Source organism: Diceros bicornis, chromosome X (genome assembly GCF_020826845.1).
Source record: "Diceros bicornis minor isolate mBicDic1 chromosome X, mDicBic1.mat.cur, whole genome shotgun sequence".
In the NCBI taxonomy this organism is placed as follows: Eukaryota; Metazoa; Chordata; class Mammalia; order Perissodactyla; family Rhinocerotidae; genus Diceros; species Diceros bicornis.
Genome location: NC_080781.1, coordinates 103598082 through 103617432, shown reverse-complemented (window position 1 = coordinate 103617432; position 19351 = coordinate 103598082). Strand labels below are relative to the sequence as shown.

General features: G+C 35.8%; 1 long non-coding RNA gene across 6 annotated transcripts in view; it reads left to right on the top strand.

Annotated features, from left to right (window-relative positions):
• Window positions 1–19351, top strand: part of LOC131401334 (uncharacterized) — a 51766-nt gene that overhangs the window by 18530 nt on the left and 13885 nt on the right. For all 6 annotated transcript variants that reach the window (XR_009217638.1, XR_009217637.1, XR_009217640.1 and 3 more), the window contains exon 4: window positions 3303–3394. This is a non-coding gene — a long non-coding RNA (uncharacterized LOC131401334). The remainder of the gene's footprint in view (window positions 1–3302; window positions 3395–19351) is intronic.

Genomic DNA, 19351 nt, shown 5'->3' with positions numbered 1-19351 from the left:
CGGGCCGCCAGCAGCAGAGCGTGCGCACTTAACCGCTAAGCCACAGGGCCGGCCCAGAGGTCTTTCTTTTTTCTTAATGTAGGCATTTATCACTATAAACTTCCCTCTTAGAACTTCTTTTGCTGCATCCCATAAGTTTTGGTATGTTGTGTTTTTGTTTTCATTTGACTCAAGATACTTTCTGATTCTCTTCTTTGACCCATTGATTGTTCAGGAGTATATTGTTTAATTTCCACATATTTGTGAATTATTCAGTTTTCCTCCTGTTACTGATTTGTAATTTTATACCTTTGTGGTCATATACTTGATATGATTTCTTTCTTCTTAAATTTGTTAAGGCTTGCTTTATGGCCCAACATATGATCTGTCCTAGAGAATGTTCCATGTGTGCTTGAGAAGAATGTGTATTCTGGTGCTGTTGGATGGAATGTTCTGTATATGTCTGTTAGGTCCATTTGGTCTATAGTGTTATTCAGGTCTGCTGTTTGCTTATTAATTTTCTGTCTGGGTGATCTATCCAATGTTGAAATCTGCATATTGAAGTCACCTACTATTATTGTATCACTTTCTATTTCTGAACTGATCCCTTTATCACTATATGGTGACCTTCTTGTCTCTTGTGACTGACTTTGAGTGAGTCTATTTTATCTGATGTAAGTATAGCCATTCCTGCTCTCTTTTGGTTACCATTTGCATGGAATATCTTTTTCCATTCCACATTTATTACCTTTTAAATCCAAAGCTTTAGTATACTTGCTTTTCTGATATTTTTTCCTCATACTTGAGTTACAAAAGACAAGTACCCATTCAGTGCAGATCACAAAATGGACACTTAATAAATGTTAAAAGAAATGATATGTCTTCTAAAAGTTACAACATTTGCCCACCTAGAAGAGGATTGCTCTGCTTATACCTATCAATGTTGTTAGCTTTTAGTTAGAGAAAGTCCACCGGATGGCAACCTCATCTGCATGTGAAACATGATGTGCAATCCTCTGCAACCCATTACGGGTCCCTTGAGCCAGATGCTCCCTGATTAATGGCTAATTTCTATAGTGATCCCAGTAAATGGATACTAGGTAGTCACTAGGCAGTGATTGTTGGAAGGTGGGGGATGTGCAGATTTGGGACGTATTTAGCGTTGTGTGAAATATTTTTAGTAACATTCTTTTTTTTTATTAATATTGAAAACAAAAATAATAGTATCTATTTCTACGTTGCCCTGTAAGCATATTTCTAATTTGAAGCTAAAAGGAACCATATTCATTTCTCCAGTGTATTAAGCTGCAGACAGTATTATGTCTTCATGAATCACAAGTTATTCTAGTTGGATTCCTTGTACTTAATGGCAATCTGGTAGCTAACTGGTTTATTGCTTAAAATGTAAACTGTCTTCCTTATTTCTAAACCTGACAGTATGCAGAGAGTACTGCTGGGGATATTTAACATGTCCCTTATTGTTTTCTGTTTATAAACAACCTGCCCTGAGGTACTAATTAGGTGGAAGATCTTGCATATACTTAGCAAATACTGTTGTGTTTTTCCATACAAATAAATCTGTGGTCAAGGTAAAAGTCATTGATGGGTTGGTTCCATGAACTGCAAATTTCTGAAAATATGCATGATGGTAAACGTTCCAGAAAAAGAAAAAAAAATAGATTTGTTGAAATTTTTATTCCTGAATAGAGTTCTAATTGCATCTCACATTTCATTAATAAATCCATTTCTAAAGCAACACGTTTCACCTACTTTAAAGTACAGCTGTGTAAGGCATCTGTTTGAATTAAATATCTATAATACCTAACAGATTGCCTTTTTCTTATGACTGTAATTGACTTTATTTTGCATCTGTATATTTTTCAAAATCCATATTTGAAAAATATGCTTTTTTTTCTCAGTCTCCTGGGTATTTTTAGTAACTTTATTGAGGCATATTTTACATGTCATATAATTCACCCATTTCAAGTGTACAATTCAATGATTTTTAGTAGATTTAAGTCTCCTGGGTATTTTAAAAATGGTATAGCTGTACCTAGATGCTTGCTATTCCTCATTACATGACAAATACTCTGCATTTTGGCAGCTCACCTATCTTTGGTTCCTAACATATGTGTTTTTAGATATTGTTTACATAAATGAAGATCAGAAAATCTGACTCTTATGTGTCTGAAATTTTGTGAGTGTCAGTGTCTTAGTGCCCCATCCTCTAGATTTGGGGGGACACACTCACATTACATCAAGAGTTGGAATTTTGGCTTCATTGCCATGTAATACTAACAGATCTAACCTTCAGTACTACCCAGACTATTGGAGCTAGTGACCATTATTTTAATTTAACACATATGCAGTACTGACATTACATCAAAGTATTTTACAACACATAAAATACTGTTCTTGCTTTTGAAGGATATACAAACTAATTGAAAAATTAATCTAGGTATAAAGAGCCCTTCAGAAAGATCATTAGACTCCATTCATATTCTGCTCTATCCCTTTCTTTCCTAATTTCTCTTTTTCATCCTATGACCTTCTTTTCTCTTGTTTTGCCATCTAGATTTGCTCGCATGGCTCCAAGTTCAGATCACATCAGTAAAGCGTATATCAAAACTGAAGTCCATCTTCTATTAAATATTAGTTCCCTTCTTCATATGTTTGGGTCAAAGGCTGTATTGTAAAATAGGAGAAAAATCTCCAGGTCAGTATTGCAGTTGTTTCTTGCATTGATGGTGGCCAAGGACTAACATCTCCCTCAGTTAGAAGAGCTTCTTTGACCTTGATGGAGGAGATCCTCCTATATTTGCGTGAACAAATTCCTGAGTTTGGGGAAGTTATGCCTATGTGCGTAGCAACTAAAAAGCTGAACAAATTGTCAAAAACAGCCATTTCAACACTATGGATATTGACCCAAGAATACAACAAACTGAGAACTTCTGAACTTTAGGTAGGAACAGAGCAAGTCTATGGTGTTCTTGCCTGGATGTGATGGTGAATTTTGTGTGTCAACTTGACTGGGTTAAAGGATGCCCAGATAGCTGGTAAAACATTATGTCTGAGTGTGTCTTTGAGGGTGTTTCTGTAAGGGATTAACATTTGAATCAGTAGACTGAGTAAAGAAGATCGCCCACACCAAGGCAGTTGGACATCATCTAATCCATTGAGGGCCAAAAAGGCAGAGGAAGGGCAAATTTGCTCAGCTTGAGCTGGGATATCCATCTTCTCCTGCCCTCGGACATTGGCATTCCTGGTTCTTGGTCCTTCAGACTCAGACTGGAACTTACACCATTTGTTCCCCTGGTTCTCAGGCCTTCAAGTTTGGACTAGAACTTCACCGTTTGCTTTCCTGGACCTCCAGCTTGCAGACCAGATCGTGGGACTTCTCAGCATTCATAATTGTGTGAGTCAATCCCTCATAATAAATCTCTTTCTGTATATCTATATATATAGGTATAGCCTATTGGTTCTGTTTCTCTGAAGAATCCTAAATAATACACTGGGGTTACTCCAGCTTCCCACTCACAACCACCACCACCCCCTGCCCCAGCTCTGTTGGCACAGGAGTTCAACCAAGGTAAGGCAGGCTGTAAAATAAAAACCAGCAGCATTACTGCTCGTGCTGCTGCAAGGAACTCACTTGATTTAGAGCATTGTTGGTTAAGGTAGTGATCTAAGTGGCAAATAAATAAGAAGGGTTGCTAGCCTGAGGTTGTAGGACTATTTGGGGCAGGCAATGGATAAGCAGACTAAGAGGGGATGTAACAGAGAATTCCAGGAAGTGAAGCAGCCATAGTGGACTTGATAAGCAATCCATATATCCTGTGCACATGCCCACACATCCCTGGCCTACGGTGCCTATGTGAATGCACAGAGGAGAAGCAAGAGAAACCAGCAGAAAGTAAAGTTGGAGCAGACTTGAAAGCAGTTTGAAGTTTGAATGTGTTCCTCAGTCCATACACAGATCTATCAGCAGATAATGGATGCATACTGGCTGGAGATGTTTGAGCAAAACCTTGGAGTAATCTTTAGCTAAACAATAAGCTATGCAGGCACAGGACCAACCCCTAGAAAGCTTGTCTTTAAAAATAAAAGCAAGAGAAAAAAATCTGGAGCAGAGACATCAGCAGCCACACATTGTAGTAGAGACAGAGATCATAAACTTAGTTCAGGCAAGTTCGTAAACAAGCAAGAATAACCTTCAGGAGGCAAAATCAGAATTTAGTTGTTACAGTATATTATCTAAACTGTCCGATATTCACCAAAAAATTATAATACATGTAAATAGACAAAAAAGTAAGTAAATTGATTCAGCAATCTAAGTCATCCCACAAACACACACGAAAGAGCCCGGGGGCTGGCCCAGTGGCATAGTGGTTAAGATTGCACACTCTGCTTTGGCGGCCTGGGGTTCGTGGGTTCGGATCCTGGGCACGGACCTACACCCTGCTCATCAAGCCATGCTGTGATGGCATCCCACATACAGAAAAAAAAAAATAGAGGAACATTGGCACAGATGTTAGCTTAGGGACAATCTTCCTCAAGCAAAAAGAGGAGGATTTGCAACAGATGTTAGCTCAGGGCCAATCTTCCTCGCCGAAAAGAAAAGAAAAGAAAAAAGCCCAGGCCCATGTGGCTTCTGTGGTAAATTTGATCAAATATTTGAAGAAAAAAAAATCACACCAATTCTGTACAAACTCTTTCAAAAGCAGAGAAGGAGGGAATGCTTCCCAACTTCTATGAGGCCAATATTACTCTGATACCAAAGACATATATAGAGACATCAGAAAAAGAGAAAACTACAGACTGATATCCCTCATAAACACACATGCAAGAAATCTTAAAAAGTATGAGCACACTGAATTCAGCAACTTATAAAAAGGATTATAAAACCTGATAAAGTGGAATTTGTTCCAGAAATGCAAGTTGGCATAACATTAAAAACGATTAAATACTGTGGGATATATTTAGTAGAATAAATGACAAAAAACACATAATCATCTCAATAGACACAGAAAAAGCATTTGACAAAATTCAACACTCTGTCGTGATAAAAACACTCAAGATATTATGATTAGAAAGAAATTTTCCTAACCTGATAAAGAGCATTTGTGAAAAACCTTTAGCTAATGTCGTATGTAATCATGAAAGACTGAATACTTTTCCTCTAAGATCAGAAACAAGACAAGGAGGTCCACTGTCATCACTTCTTTACAACATTGTACTGGAGATTATAGCCAGTGCAACAACAACAGCAAAATTATTTTAAAGCCTTTCAGATTAGAAAGGAAGGAGTAAAAACTGTCTTAATATGCAGATGACATGATCTTATATTTAGAAAATCCTAAGGAATACACACACACACACACAACTACTGAAATTAAATGAATTTAGCAAGGTCACAAGACACAAGATCCATATACAAAAATTAATTGTATTTATATACACTAGCAAGGAACAATCAAAAAGGCAATTAAGAAAACTATTAGGAAAACATTCCTAATAATGTCAAAAATAATAAAATACTTAGGAACAAATTTAACTGAAGTACAAAATTTGTATGCCGAAAACTACAAAACACTGCTAAGATAAATTTTAAAAGATCTAAATAAATGGGAGAGACATTCTATGTTAATGGATTGGAAACTTCATTATTGTTAAGATTGTAAATTTTCCCAAATTGACAAGGTAATCCTAAAATTTATGTGGAAATGCAAAGGTCCTAGAATAGTCAACATAAATTTGAAAAATGATAACAAAGTTGAAGGATTTACATTACCTTATTTCAAAGTTTGTAATAAAGCTATAGTAATTGAGACGCTGTGGTATTGGCGTAAGGATAGGGATGTAGATCAATGGAATAGAATTGAGAGTTCAGAAATAAACCCGTATGTGTATGATCAAATGATTTTTCACCAAGGCTTCAAGACAATTCAATGGGAAGAGGATAGTCCTTGCAACAGTGGTTCAATTAAATATCCATATTATGCCAAAAAATTAATTCAGACCCTTACCTTACATTATAAACAAAAAATAAGCCTAAATAGATCATAGACTTAAATGTAAAAACTAAAACTATAAACATTCTAGAAGAAAATATTTATAACATTTGGTTAAACCAAACTTTCTTGGATATGATACCAAAAGTACCAGCAACAATGACAAAAAAGTAAATAAATTGGACTTCATCAAAATTAAAAACTTTTGTGTTTCAAAGGATACTATCAAGAATGTGAAAAGACAACCCACAGAATGGGAGAAAATATTTGCAGATCATTAACTGTTAAGGGACTTAGTCTAGAATATATAAAGAACTCTTAGAACTCAACAATGAAACTACAAATAAAAAATGGGCAAAAGATCTGAATAGTCATTTCTCCAAAGAAGCCATACAAATAGCCAAAGAGCACATGAAAAATTGTTCAACGTAATTAATCATCATGGAGATGCAAATTAAAACCACAGTGAGATACCACTTCACACCCACTAAAATGGGTACATCCAAAGAGACAAACAATAACAGTGTTAGTAAGGATGTGGAAAAAGAATCTTCATATATTGCTTGTGGGAAAGTAAAATGGTACGGTCTCCTTGGAAAACAGACAGTTTCATAAAAAGTTGAACATAAACTTACCATATGACCCAGAAATTCCACTCTTAGGAATCTATCCAAAACAAATGAAAATATATGTCACACACAGACTTGTTTGCAAATATTCATAGCAGCATTATTCATAATACCCCCAAACTGGAAACAATTCAAATGTGCATTGTTGGTGAATGGATAAACAAAATGTGGTATATTCATAACAATGGAGTACTATTCAGCTATGAAAGAGTGAAATAATGATACATGCTACAACATGGATGAACCTCAAAAACATGCTGAATGAAAGAATCCAGACATAAAAGGCCCCATATTGCATGATTCCATTTATATAAAATGTCCAGAAAATGCCATTTATAGAGTCAGAAAGCAGACCAGTGGTTGCCTGGCCTTGGCAGTGGGTGGAAATTGACTGCAAAGGGGCCCGAGAGCATTTTTAGGTGTGAGGAGAATATTCAAAAACTAGATTTGGTGATAGTTGCACAATTCCATAAATGGACTAGAAATCATTGAGTTGTACACTTACAATAGGTCAATATTATGGTATGTAAATGATAACTCAATAAACCTGAAAAAAATAATACCCCCCATATTCCAAGGAAATAACTGTAATAAGATTCCCTTATCAGTTCATTCATGCCTATGTAATTATTTCTAGTTCCACTTGTGTTCATTGTGTCTTGGATGAGCAGTCTGCCTTCATGAAATACATCTATTTCTGGACTATAAAGAGCTCTGGAAACTGACTCACTCCATTCATTCAGTCTAAAACCTATCTAAACAATGTCAGCTCAGAAGCCTGTAACCAAAAGTCTATTCTTAAAGTAGCAGTTGTTCAGAGTACCTCATATAGTTTTATCCGTGAACCTCTGCAACGGCCCTACTTTGTTGTAGACACAAATTCCAGCCAGTACCTTATAGCAGAGACTTCAGGCACGCGTCAGGAAGCAGAAATCTGTTTGATAATGAGACTGTGAGGCTGTGGTTAATTTATTAGAGGCACCAATAATATTAGAATGGAGGAGAGTAAAATTCTCTATTGGCACACAGTACAGAACTATTTCATAAGAGTTTGATCAATGTTTCCCCTGAGTGTAAGAACATATTTAACAGCAAAGGCAGTAACAAGTCTCTAGTACCTTTACATAAATTGTACAGTTTCTGAAATATTTACATGAGTACCTGAAAAACAACACTTGCCTATCAATTTAATCAAAAAGTTTTAAAATAAACATAGAAGGTAACATGATTATGAGAAGACTTCATTTTTCCACCTGTGTTCTTTGTTTGTACTTTTGGGTGCGTTTTTTTTTTTAAATCAAGGACATGAAAAAAGGCAAGAAAATGTAGACAAAATTATTCTTGTAATATGTGAAAACTCTGCTGTCAGACAAATTACACACAATGTAAATATAACCTCTTATTACTCCTTGATAAGAGTTTGAAGACCAATTTATCATCTTTTAAAATTTTTTACTTTGAAATAATTATAGAGTCACAGGAGGTTGCAAAGAAATATACAGGGAAGTTCTATGTACTCTCCCCTCAGCTTTTCCCAGTGTTAACAAATTACACAACTGTAGTACAATATCAAAACCAAAAAATTGATATTGGTACAATCCACAGAGCTTATTCAGTTTTCAGCAGTTACACATGCACTCGTGTGTATGTGTGTGTGTGTGTGTGTAGCTCTATGCAATTTTATCTCATGTGTAGCCTTGCGTAACCACCACTACAATCAAGATACTCAACTGTAACATCACAAGACTCCTTCATGTTACTCATTTACGTCACACCACTCTCCTCCCCTTCCATCCCTAATTCTTAGCAACCATGAATCTCTTCTCCATCTGTATAATTAGGTTATTTCAGGAATGTTACATAAATAGAATCATGCAGTATGTGAGCTTCTAAGATTGGCTTTTTTTCACTCAGGATAATGCCCTTGAGATCCATCCAAATTGTTACATGTATCAGTAATTCATCCTTTTTTACTGCTGAGTAGTATTCCATGGTATGGATGTACCACAATTTAGGCATTCACCCGTGAAGGGCATTGGGTAGTTTTATTTTAGACTATTAGGAATAAAACTGTTATAAACATTCATGTACAAGTTCCTGTATGAAAATAAATCTTCATTTCTCTGGGTAAATAATGAGAGTACAATTGCTCATGTGTTAAGTCCTTTTTTTTTTGGCTTTTTTTTGTTTTTTGTTTGTTTTGGTGAGGAAGATTGGCCCTAAGCTAACATCTGTTGCCAATCTTCCTCTTTTTGCTTGAAGAAGATTGTCCCTGAGCTAACATCCATGCCAGTCTTCCTGTATTTTGTACGTGAGATGCCACCAAATTATGGCTTGATAAGCGGTGTGTAGGTCCACGCCCGGAATCTGAACCCACAAACCCCGGGCCGCCAAAGTGGAGTGCGTGAACTTAACCACTATGCCACTGGGCCAGCCCCTGTTAAGTCCATTTTTAAATTTGCAAGGAACTGCCAATTATTTTCCAGAGTGGCTATACCATTTTACATTCCTACCAGCAATGTATGAGTGATCCAGTTTCTCTACATCTTCACCAGCATTTGGTATTATTACTATTTTATATTTTAGTCATTCTGGTAGATGTGTAGTGATATATCATTATAGTTTTAATTTGCATTTCTCTAGTGGCTAATGATGTTGAACATCTTTTCATGTGTTTATTTGCCACCTGTATATCCTCTTGGGTGAAATATCTGTGCATGTTATTTGTCCATTTTCTAACTGGATTGTTTATTTTTTTGTAATTTTGAATTTTAAGAGTTCTTTATACGCATTAGATGCAAGGCCTGTATACATATCAGATATGTAATTGCAAATATTTTCCCCCAGACATGAATTTGTCTTTTCATCATCTTGACAAAATCTCACAGAGCAAAAGTTCTTCATTTGGATGAGGTCTAATTTATCAATTTTTCATTTTATCAATTGTGTTACTTGTGTCAAGTCTAAGAACTTTGCCTAGTCCTACCTAGGTCCAAAGATTTTTTTCCATGTCCTTTTCTATAAGTTTTGTAGTTTTACATTTTACATTTGAGCCCATTATCCATTTTCAGTTAATTTTGGTATAAAGTTTAGGTCAAAGCTCATTTTTTTGTTAATGGATATTCAATTTCTCCAGCACCATTTATTGAAAAGGCTATTCTTCCTCCATTAAATTGATTTTGCTCCTTTGTCAAAAATTATTGGGCATATTTATGGGGGTCTATTTCTGGATTCTACATTCTATTCCATTGGTCTATGTGTCTATCTCTCTGCAATTTACCATTTTAATAGAAAGAAAATCAAATTCTAGTTTTGCATTGATATAATATTGACAGGAAAATTTCACAAGCTCTTTTTTTTCTTATAACAAACCCATGAAAACTGAGCTAAACTTTGGCAAAATTTTAACACATTTTATTGCTTCTTTTCCGATTCAGTGTGATAAACCAAGGCAAAAGAAAATTCCCTTTATGAAAATCTTCTACAACTTTGTGTAATTGTTAAGGCTTTGTCTTTTCCTGTTCTCTCTTATATTCTAAAATAATCAGATGCTTTAAAGAGATAAACTAGTCTCCTTTACCTTGATAAGCAAAAACACAAGCATTACCTTATATACCCAGGTTTATTTTTCTGTTACTGTTGTTCCTAGTATATTTATATTAATTTTAACATTTTTTTTTGCTGAGGAAGATTTGCCCTGAGCTAACATCCATTGCCAGTCTTCCTCTTTTTTTTTTTTTTGCTTGAAGAAGATTAGCCCTGAGATAACATCTGTGCCAGTCTTCCTCTATTTTGTATGTGGGTTGCTGCCACAACATGGCTGATGAGTGGTGTAGGTCTGCGCCCGGGATCCAAACCCGTGAACCCAGGCCACTGAATTGGAGGATGCCAAACTTAAACACTATGCCATGGGGCCGGCCCCTAATTATAACTTTTAACCAAAGTAACTAACTTTTATTTCACAGAAAAATCTGGGAGGTAAGTAATTGAAAACTGCTGTGCACTAGAATTAAGCAGAAAGCAAAGCTTATTAGTACACAACTTTCTACAGCCTCACATATCTTTTTTACACCTTAAAGTGTCAAAAATGAACATGTCCATTAACATGACCAAAGACGTAGCCACCCTATAGCATATAAAAAGATACGCAAATGTATGTTAGTTTGAAGTTATGCATAGTAATCATCTTTTAAGTATTCCGTTTCACTTAGAAATTATCTATCAATCAAAGATTATTAATTAACTAGTTTAATTTGATATTACTCCAAGTGTTTAATTTACCTAAGGATCTCAAAAATTATGTTCAAGCTACAAAACGTAATTGCAGTGGATATAAAAACTTTATCAAAATAATGATGAAATTTAGTAGAAGACAAATTTACATTTTTCACAATCTTAAAAATTATGTAGGAGTTATATTAGCTTGTTTGATTAGTAAACCAAAATAAGTTTAAGAAATTCACATTAAGTAGTCTTTTCATAAAAGACAAAATTTTATAAAAATAAAACATAAACTTTATTATACTTAATGTACATTTGAGAAATAGACCTAGAGCTGTTTGTTTCTCTTTCTTAAACCTAAATTATCAAACCAATCTAAATTGTCCAAACATTCTTAATTATGTAAACGTGAATTCTTAAAATGTTTCTGAGCTAGCCATTTCTGTAAGGATTTTACAAATATATAGCACATTTAAAATATTAGAAGTTCATTTTAAAATTTTCTGTCATTTATTGGAATATTAGAGTTATATAAGTGCTTATTTATATATAAATGTTACAATCGACTTCCTTAAAGAGACATTATAATCTAATTTATTAATACTCTTCATAGGTAGGAAGAGTAATATTTCTCTCTCATATTCATATGAGAGAGAAAGGCCTTTCTGATTTACAGAAACACAGATATTTGGAACGCTTATAGCTTCAGTTCTACCACTTTTATCACAGGTCAAGAGTAAAGACATAAACACAAAACTCATAGGTCTCTTTCACAATGGGCACAAAGTTCTTAATTGACTTGAGTTCACAAATAGACAAAGAAAAAGCCTAAATAAGCCAGAGTCTCTGTTTCTCTCCCAACAGAGAATAGCTCTCCACCATCCATTCAGTAGCAATCACCAAATGGTCAGACAATAAAAACAAATTCCCAATCATTACTACCACCAAAGGGGAATAATTCTTTTGTCATGTGCAAACAAGAACAAAAACACAAAAATCACTAGGGAGGAGAAAATAAATCCTATAGAAACAGAATAAGCAAAGTTCAAGTTCTTTTGCTGTTTGAGATTCACCCTGACAGCCAAGAAAAATATACTTGGGCTTAAACAGACTATGAGGTGCATGTCTGCCATAAGGCAGTTTACTTGTCTCCATCAGGTGAGTCAATTGGGAATCTGCATGGAACCTCCAAAATTGTCAAAGTATAATTTTCAGACAAGTAAAATCATAACATTCAGGCAAATATAAAATGAACACATGTCAAAGATTTTATTTAACTCATTAATTAATGAAGGAACCATTAAGATGTCATGACTGGGTAAAAGACCATTTTAAAACAGTATTGATAAGCAGATAAGATTGCTGAGTTAGATACAAACTGAGTAATGTCCAACAGGGCCATAAAACTTTGGAATTATCTGTCTCCAGAAAGAAGTTCATTTGCACTTAGACATGACAAAAATCTACAAGTTAATATGCAGCTTCACTAAATCAGGTATCTTTAATAAATAGTAAGCAGTGGGCTGAATGAGTTATTATCCTAGGTGCCCTAGACCAGGGGTTGGCGAATTACAGCCTGTGGGCCAAATCTGGCCACTCTCATTTATTTACATATGGGGTATGGCTGCTTTCATGCTACAATGACAAAGTTGAGTATTTGTGAGACCATATGGCCCACAAAGCCAGAAATATTTGCTATCGACTTTTACAGAAAACATTTCCTAATCATTGCCCTAGACAATCCTGGGTGGCCTTTACTTTCACATGACATTGAAAATATGTGGCCCCAGTCTTGTGGCATTATTTCTAAGTTTCAGATAATTTTTCTAATGCTGCTCTGATTCTGCTGTGGTGGAAATGCTCTCTCCCTCTTTTGTGTTCAGATATTTATTTGTATCTCTCTTATAATATACTGTGGTATTATGATCTTTTCTTTACTCGATTTAGGCTTATTGAGAACATCTCCTTCATCTTTGTATCTGGACGTATCACAGTGCCTTGCAAACAATTGATATTCAATAAATCTTTGGTGAAATGAATTGAATCAAGACTAAAATGTGAATGTGAAAGCTCAGGGAAGCCTGGAGGTTGGGATTGCTTAGGGAGGACTGCAGGGATAGGTGGCGGAGAGGTGAATGAAGTTCTATGGAAAATTATACAAATGGAAAATATTATAAATTCTTCTGCTGAATTTATTATTTCTTAGGACCCAATAAGTTATGTATAATGTACCAAAGTTTCTTCATCTCTATGATATGAATAGTATTTGCCAGTTACTCAATTATTTAGAATGTCCCTAGACCCAAGATAAATAACTTGCATTTTACTAGCACTTGTTCTTACTAGAAATTAACACACTTGGTCAATAAAAGTCTATCCAGTATTGACAGTGTCAAAATTGTTGAAAACCATATGTTTATGTAATAAATATGTTGTGACAAAAGTTTTTGGTTATTTTCATGTGTAACATGTAGTCTAGAAGATATAGTTTGGATGATGAAATTTTGGGTTTTCCGGGACATTTGGATGGTTTATGTAGACAAGCAGACTGAATGTTACCTTGACTGCCCTAAACATTCCAGGTTACCATGCAAATTGTACTCAATAAATGTCATCTGAATTAATTTGAAATATGATTTTATCCTATCGTAGAAGGTTAGGAGATGACTAGGCAGCATATGCTATTATTTTTATCTTATAAATGAGAAGATCAAGTATAATCTCATTGCCATTAGCAGGCCTTGACCCTCGCTTATCTGACATTAGGCTAAATCTTTCTGCTAAGAAACCCTCAAAATATGAAACATACTATTTCATCTTGAGATATTTGTAAAATATATGATTTTCTAAGACAAAGTAACTCTAAGTATTCTTAAAATATTCCACTGCCTCTCCAACTTTACCGGAGCTTATATTTTCATCTGAAGGGTTTTAAAATTTCTTGTCCTAAAGAATTGTTCACTTAATGTCAGATGAGTAGCTCTTTTTAAAAAAGCAATTAAATGGGCCAGTCATTTCAGATATTTAAGTGAGAATATGATTCAGTTGATTTCACAGTTAACGACACTTTTTTTTTTACCCCCCAAAGCCCCAGTAGATAGTTGTATGTCACAGTTGCACATCCTTCTAGTTGCTGTATGTGGGACGCGGCCTCAGCATGGCCGGAGAAGCGGTGCGTCGGTGTGCGCCCAGGATCCGAACCCGGGCCGCCAGTAGCGGAGTGCACACACTTAACCGCTAAGCCACGGGGCCGGCCCTACGATACTTTTAACTTCCATAAAAAGTGGCTTCCTAGGGGCCGGCCCCGTGGCATATCGGTTAAGTGTGCATGCTCTCCTGCTGGCGGCCCGGGTTCGCATCCCAGGCGCGCACCAACGCACCGCTTGTCAGGCCATGCTGTGGCGGCGTCCCATATAAAGTGGAGGAAGGTGGGCACAGATGTTAACCCAGGGCCAGTCTTCCTCAGCAAAAAGAGGAGGATTGGCATGGATGTTAGCTCAAGGCTGATCTTCCTCACAAAAAAAAAAGTGGCTCCTAGTTTTCTCAATGGGCTTGACTAACACAAATGAATACCGGTTAAAGTACAATCTTTCCACTGGGGTTTAGACCATCATTTTTCTGATTATAGTATAAATCCCTCAATGGAAAAAAAAAAAAACTTCATCTATAAAAAAGTAATTCCCAACAGAAATCTTATATATTTTAGAACAACAGTTATGCGTTTCTCAATACTTTTGCCAAAGAAGGCATACAACAGTCAGTGCATTAAAATGATGGCTGTTGGGGCTGGCCCAGTGGTGTGTCGGTTAAGTTCACACGCTCCACTTCGGCAGCCCCGGTTTGCCGATTCAGATCCTGGACGCGGATCTACTCACCGCTTATCAAGCAATGCTGAGGCGGCATCCCGCATAGAAGAACTAGAAGGACCTACAACTAGGATATCCTACTATGTACTGGGGCTTTAGGGAGAAAAAAGAAAAAGAGGAAGATTGGCAACAGATGTTAGCTCAGGGCCAATCTTCCTCAAAAAGAAAAAATGATAGTGGTTAAGGGAAAGATAACTACATTGGGAGCAAGTAAAAGCATTGAGTATATAAAATAACTCATTTGACTTTATATAATCTTGATTTTTCTTCACTAAATTTAGAGTATTTTTAAATATGTTTTCTGCTATTGGGTAAAATTAAATGAACTTTCTCTATTTCATGAAGAATAATGCACTCTTACTCTCCTTTAGTTTGCTGTCTGTATGAAATGAAATTATTGTTCGTGATATAATTGGGGTGGTGATATAATCTATGCCCCTAGACTGTTAGCTAGGCTTACATGTTGTGATTTAACCAGACATTAATCAATTTCGTTCATGCTAATCACAATAGCTTAACTATTTGTGTAGTGATTTGTAAAAATTAGTTTGCTGAAATGAATTCATCTTCATGCTGTAATCCATTCATCTCATTCATTTAGTCATGGAGTATGAGTTCTTCATCAGAATGAAAGTATGACATATTTATTTTATGGAATCTACTTTGAATAAGTATAAATACAATTTGTACTGCAAATACAAAGTCACATTCTAAATATGATAAGTATAAATAAAATTTATTATTACATAAATGATTAAAAACTGCAAAAATAATAATTGTCATATATCTCTTGTTTTTGAGTTAATGTTTGACATGTCACTGTACTGGATATTATTCACAGGCAGTAAAACAAAATGGTTCTCGGGGCCGGCCCGGTGGCACAGCGGTTAGGTGCACGTGCTCCGCTTCGGCGGCCTGGGGTTTGCAGGTTCGGATCCCGGGCGTACACCAACACACCGCTTGTCAAGCCATGCTGTGGTGGCGTCCCATATAAAGTAGAGGAAGATGGGCACGGATGTTAACCCAGGGCCAATCTTCCTCAGCAAAAAAGAGGAGGATTGGCATCAGATGTTAGCTCAGGACTGATCTTCCTCACAGAAAAAAAAAGATTTAAATAAAAAAAAATGGTTCTTGCCCCTAGATGTTATCAGCTATGAAAATCACCACTGACACAGACTTGAATGCTTCTTTACATCAAAATGTCATCATAATATCTCAGAATTGGAAGGGAAGTCATTTAGTCCAATTTCCCACTTATTGCAGAAATCTCAGCTGTAATTTGACTGATAGGCAGTGTCACATAGAAAACTTTGGAGTTAGACTTTAATTCAAATTCCAGCTTTACCATTCATGAGCGGTATGACCTTGTCCATGTTACTTAACATGGCTCTTCATCTCTTGATCTGTAGAATCAAAATGAAGATGATGTTTACCTTGGCTGATATTTACTGGACCAGTTACTATGTGGTAGCACTTACATTTGTTACCCTTTCTCATCTCTCATATTTAGGGTTTCCTAAGCTGTAAGTGTTAATTATCTAGCATAACCTAAAATGCTTTGTATTTACCAGGCATAGTTCAATAGGACTGTGACTAAAAGACGTAAGAGCTAAAGTTTGTCTTTAGCACACTCAGCTTCCCCTTCTTGCAAACAGGAAAGAGAAAAAAAATTTTGGTCTAAAGCAGTGCTCTATAGACTTTTAATTGGAGTCCCCTAACAGTAAAAATACTTCAAGTACACTCCCCCAAATTTAGTTATAATTAATATACACTTATTATCGTACTATTACGTTCATTATAAAACATTCAAAAATTAGAAATTGTAAAACAAGATAAAAATAAATATGAATACGGGAACTGGTATCCAGAATATGTAAAGAACTCTTACAACTTAACAATAAAACGACAAATAACCCAATTTAAAAATGGACAAGGAATTTGAATAGACATTCCTCCAAAGAAGACAGACAAACAGCCTATAAATACATGAAAATGTGCTCAACAGTGTTAGTCATCAGGGAAATGCAAATCAAGACCACAGTGTGATACCACTGCACACTCACTAGGTAACTATAATCAAATAAACAAAAAATAAGTGTTAACAAGAATGTGGAGAAAATGGAACCCTCATAAATTGCTTGTAGAAATGTAAAATGATGGTGCTTCTATGGAAAACAGTCTGGCAGTTCCTCAAAATGTTAAACAGAGTTACCATATGATCCACAATTTCACTCCTTAGGTATATATCCAAGAGAATTGAACGTATTTCCACACAAGAACTTCTATATGAATGTTCATAGCAGCATTATTCAAACTAGCCAAAAAGTGGAAACAACCCAAATTTTCATCTGCAGATGAATGGATAAATAGAATCTGGTGTATCCATACAATGGGCTATTTTTTGGCTTTAAAAGCAGTGAAGTACTGATACCTTCTACAACATGGATGAACTTTGGAAACTGTGTGCTCAGTGAAAGAGCCCATCATTAAAAAACCCTTATTATGTGATTCCATTTATATAAAACGTCCAGTATAGGAAAATCTAGAGACAGATACTAGATTAGTGGTTGCCTGGAGATGAGGTGAAAAGAGAATGGGGGTGACTGCTAATGGGTATGGGGTTTCTTTTTTTTTTTTTTTATTGATATTTTAATGGTTTCTAACATTGTGAAATTTTGGGTTGTACATTTTTGTTTGTCCATCACCCCATATATGACTCCCTTCACCCCTTGTGCCCACCCCCCACCCCCACTTCCCGGGTAACCACAGTCCAGTTTTCTCTGTCCATGTGTTGGTTTATATTCCACATATGAGTGAGATCATACAGTGTTTGTCTTTCTCTTTCTGGCTTATTTCACTTAACATAATACGCTCCAGGCCCATCCATGTTGTTGCAAATGGGACGATTTTGTCTTTTTTTATGGCTGAGTAGTATTCCATTGTATATATATACCACATTTTCTTAATCCAATCGTCAGTCGAGGGACACTTAGGTTGCTTCCACTTCTTGGCTATGGTGAATAATGCTGCAATGAACATAGGGGTGCATAAGCCTCTTTGGATTGTTGATTTCAGGTGCGTTGGATAGATTCCCAGTAGTGGGATGGCTGGATCATAGGGCATCTCTATTTTTAATTCTTTGAGGAATCTCCATACCGTTTTCCATAGAGGCTGCACCAATTTGCATTCCCACCAGCTGTGTATGAGGGTTCCTGTTTCTCCACATCCTCTCCAACATTTGTTGTTTTTTGTCTTGGTGATTATAGCCATTCTAACGGGCGTGAGGTGGTATCTTAGTGTTGTTTTGATTTGCATTTCCCTGATGATTAGTGATGTTGAGCATCTTTTCATGTGCCTATTGGCCATCTGTATATCTTCCTTGGAGAAGTGTCTGTTCATTTCCTCTGCCCATTTTTTGATCGGGTTGTTTGTTTTTTTGTTGTTCAATTGTGTGAGTTCTTTATATATTATGGAGATCAACCCCTTGTCAGATGTATGTTTTGCAAATATTCTCTCCCAGCTGGTTGGTTGTTTGTTCATCTTGATTCTGGTTTCATTTGTCTTGTAAAAGCTCTTTAGTCTGATAAAGTCCCACTTGTTTATTTTTTCTTTAGTTTCCCTAGTCTGGGTAGGCATGTCATCCGAAAAGATTCCTTTAAACCCAATGTCAAATAGTGTGTTGCCTATATTTTCTTCTATGAGTTTTATAGTTTCAGGTCTCACCTTCAGGTCTTTGATCCATTTTGAGTTAATTTTTGTGAATGGCGATAGCACATGGTCCACTTTCATTCTTTTGCATGTGGCTGTCCAGTTTTCCCAACACCATTTATTGAAGAGACTTTCCTTTCTCCATTGCATGTCCTTAGCACCTTTGTCGAAAATTAGCTGTCCGTATATGTGTGGTTTTATTTCTGGGCTTTCAATTCTGTTCCATTGATCTGTGTGTCTGTTTTTGTACCAGTACCATTCTGTTTTGATTACTATTGCTTTGTAGTATGTTTTGAAGTCAGGAATTGTGATGCCTCCTGCTTTGTTCTTTTTCTTTAGGATTTCTTTAGCTATTCGGGGTCTTTTGTTGCCCCATATAAATTTTAGTATTCTTTTTTCTATTTCTGTGAAGAATGTCATTGGGATTCTGATTGGGATTGCATTGAATCTGTAGATTGCTTTAGGTAATATAGACATTTTAACTATGTTTATTCTTCCAATCCACGTGCATGGGATATCTTTCCATTTCTTTATGTCATCGTAGATTTCCCTCAATAATGTCTTGTAGTTCTCATTGTATAGGTCCTTCACCTCCTTGGTAAGATTTATTCCTAGGTATTTTATTCTTTTTGATGCAATTGTAAATGGTATTATCTTTTTGAGCTCTCTTTCTGTTAGTTCATTATTAGCATATAGAAATGCAACTGATTTTTGTAGATTGATTTTGTACCCTGCAACTTTGCTGTAGTTGTTGATTGTTTCTAACAGTTTTCCAACAGATTCTTTAGGGTTTTCTATATATACAATCATGTCATCTGCAAATAGTGAGAGTTTCACTTCTTCGTTACCTATTTGGATTCCTTTTATTCCTTTTTCTTGCCTAATTGCTCTGGCCAAAACCTCCAGTACTATGTTGAACAGGAGTGGTGAGAGTGGG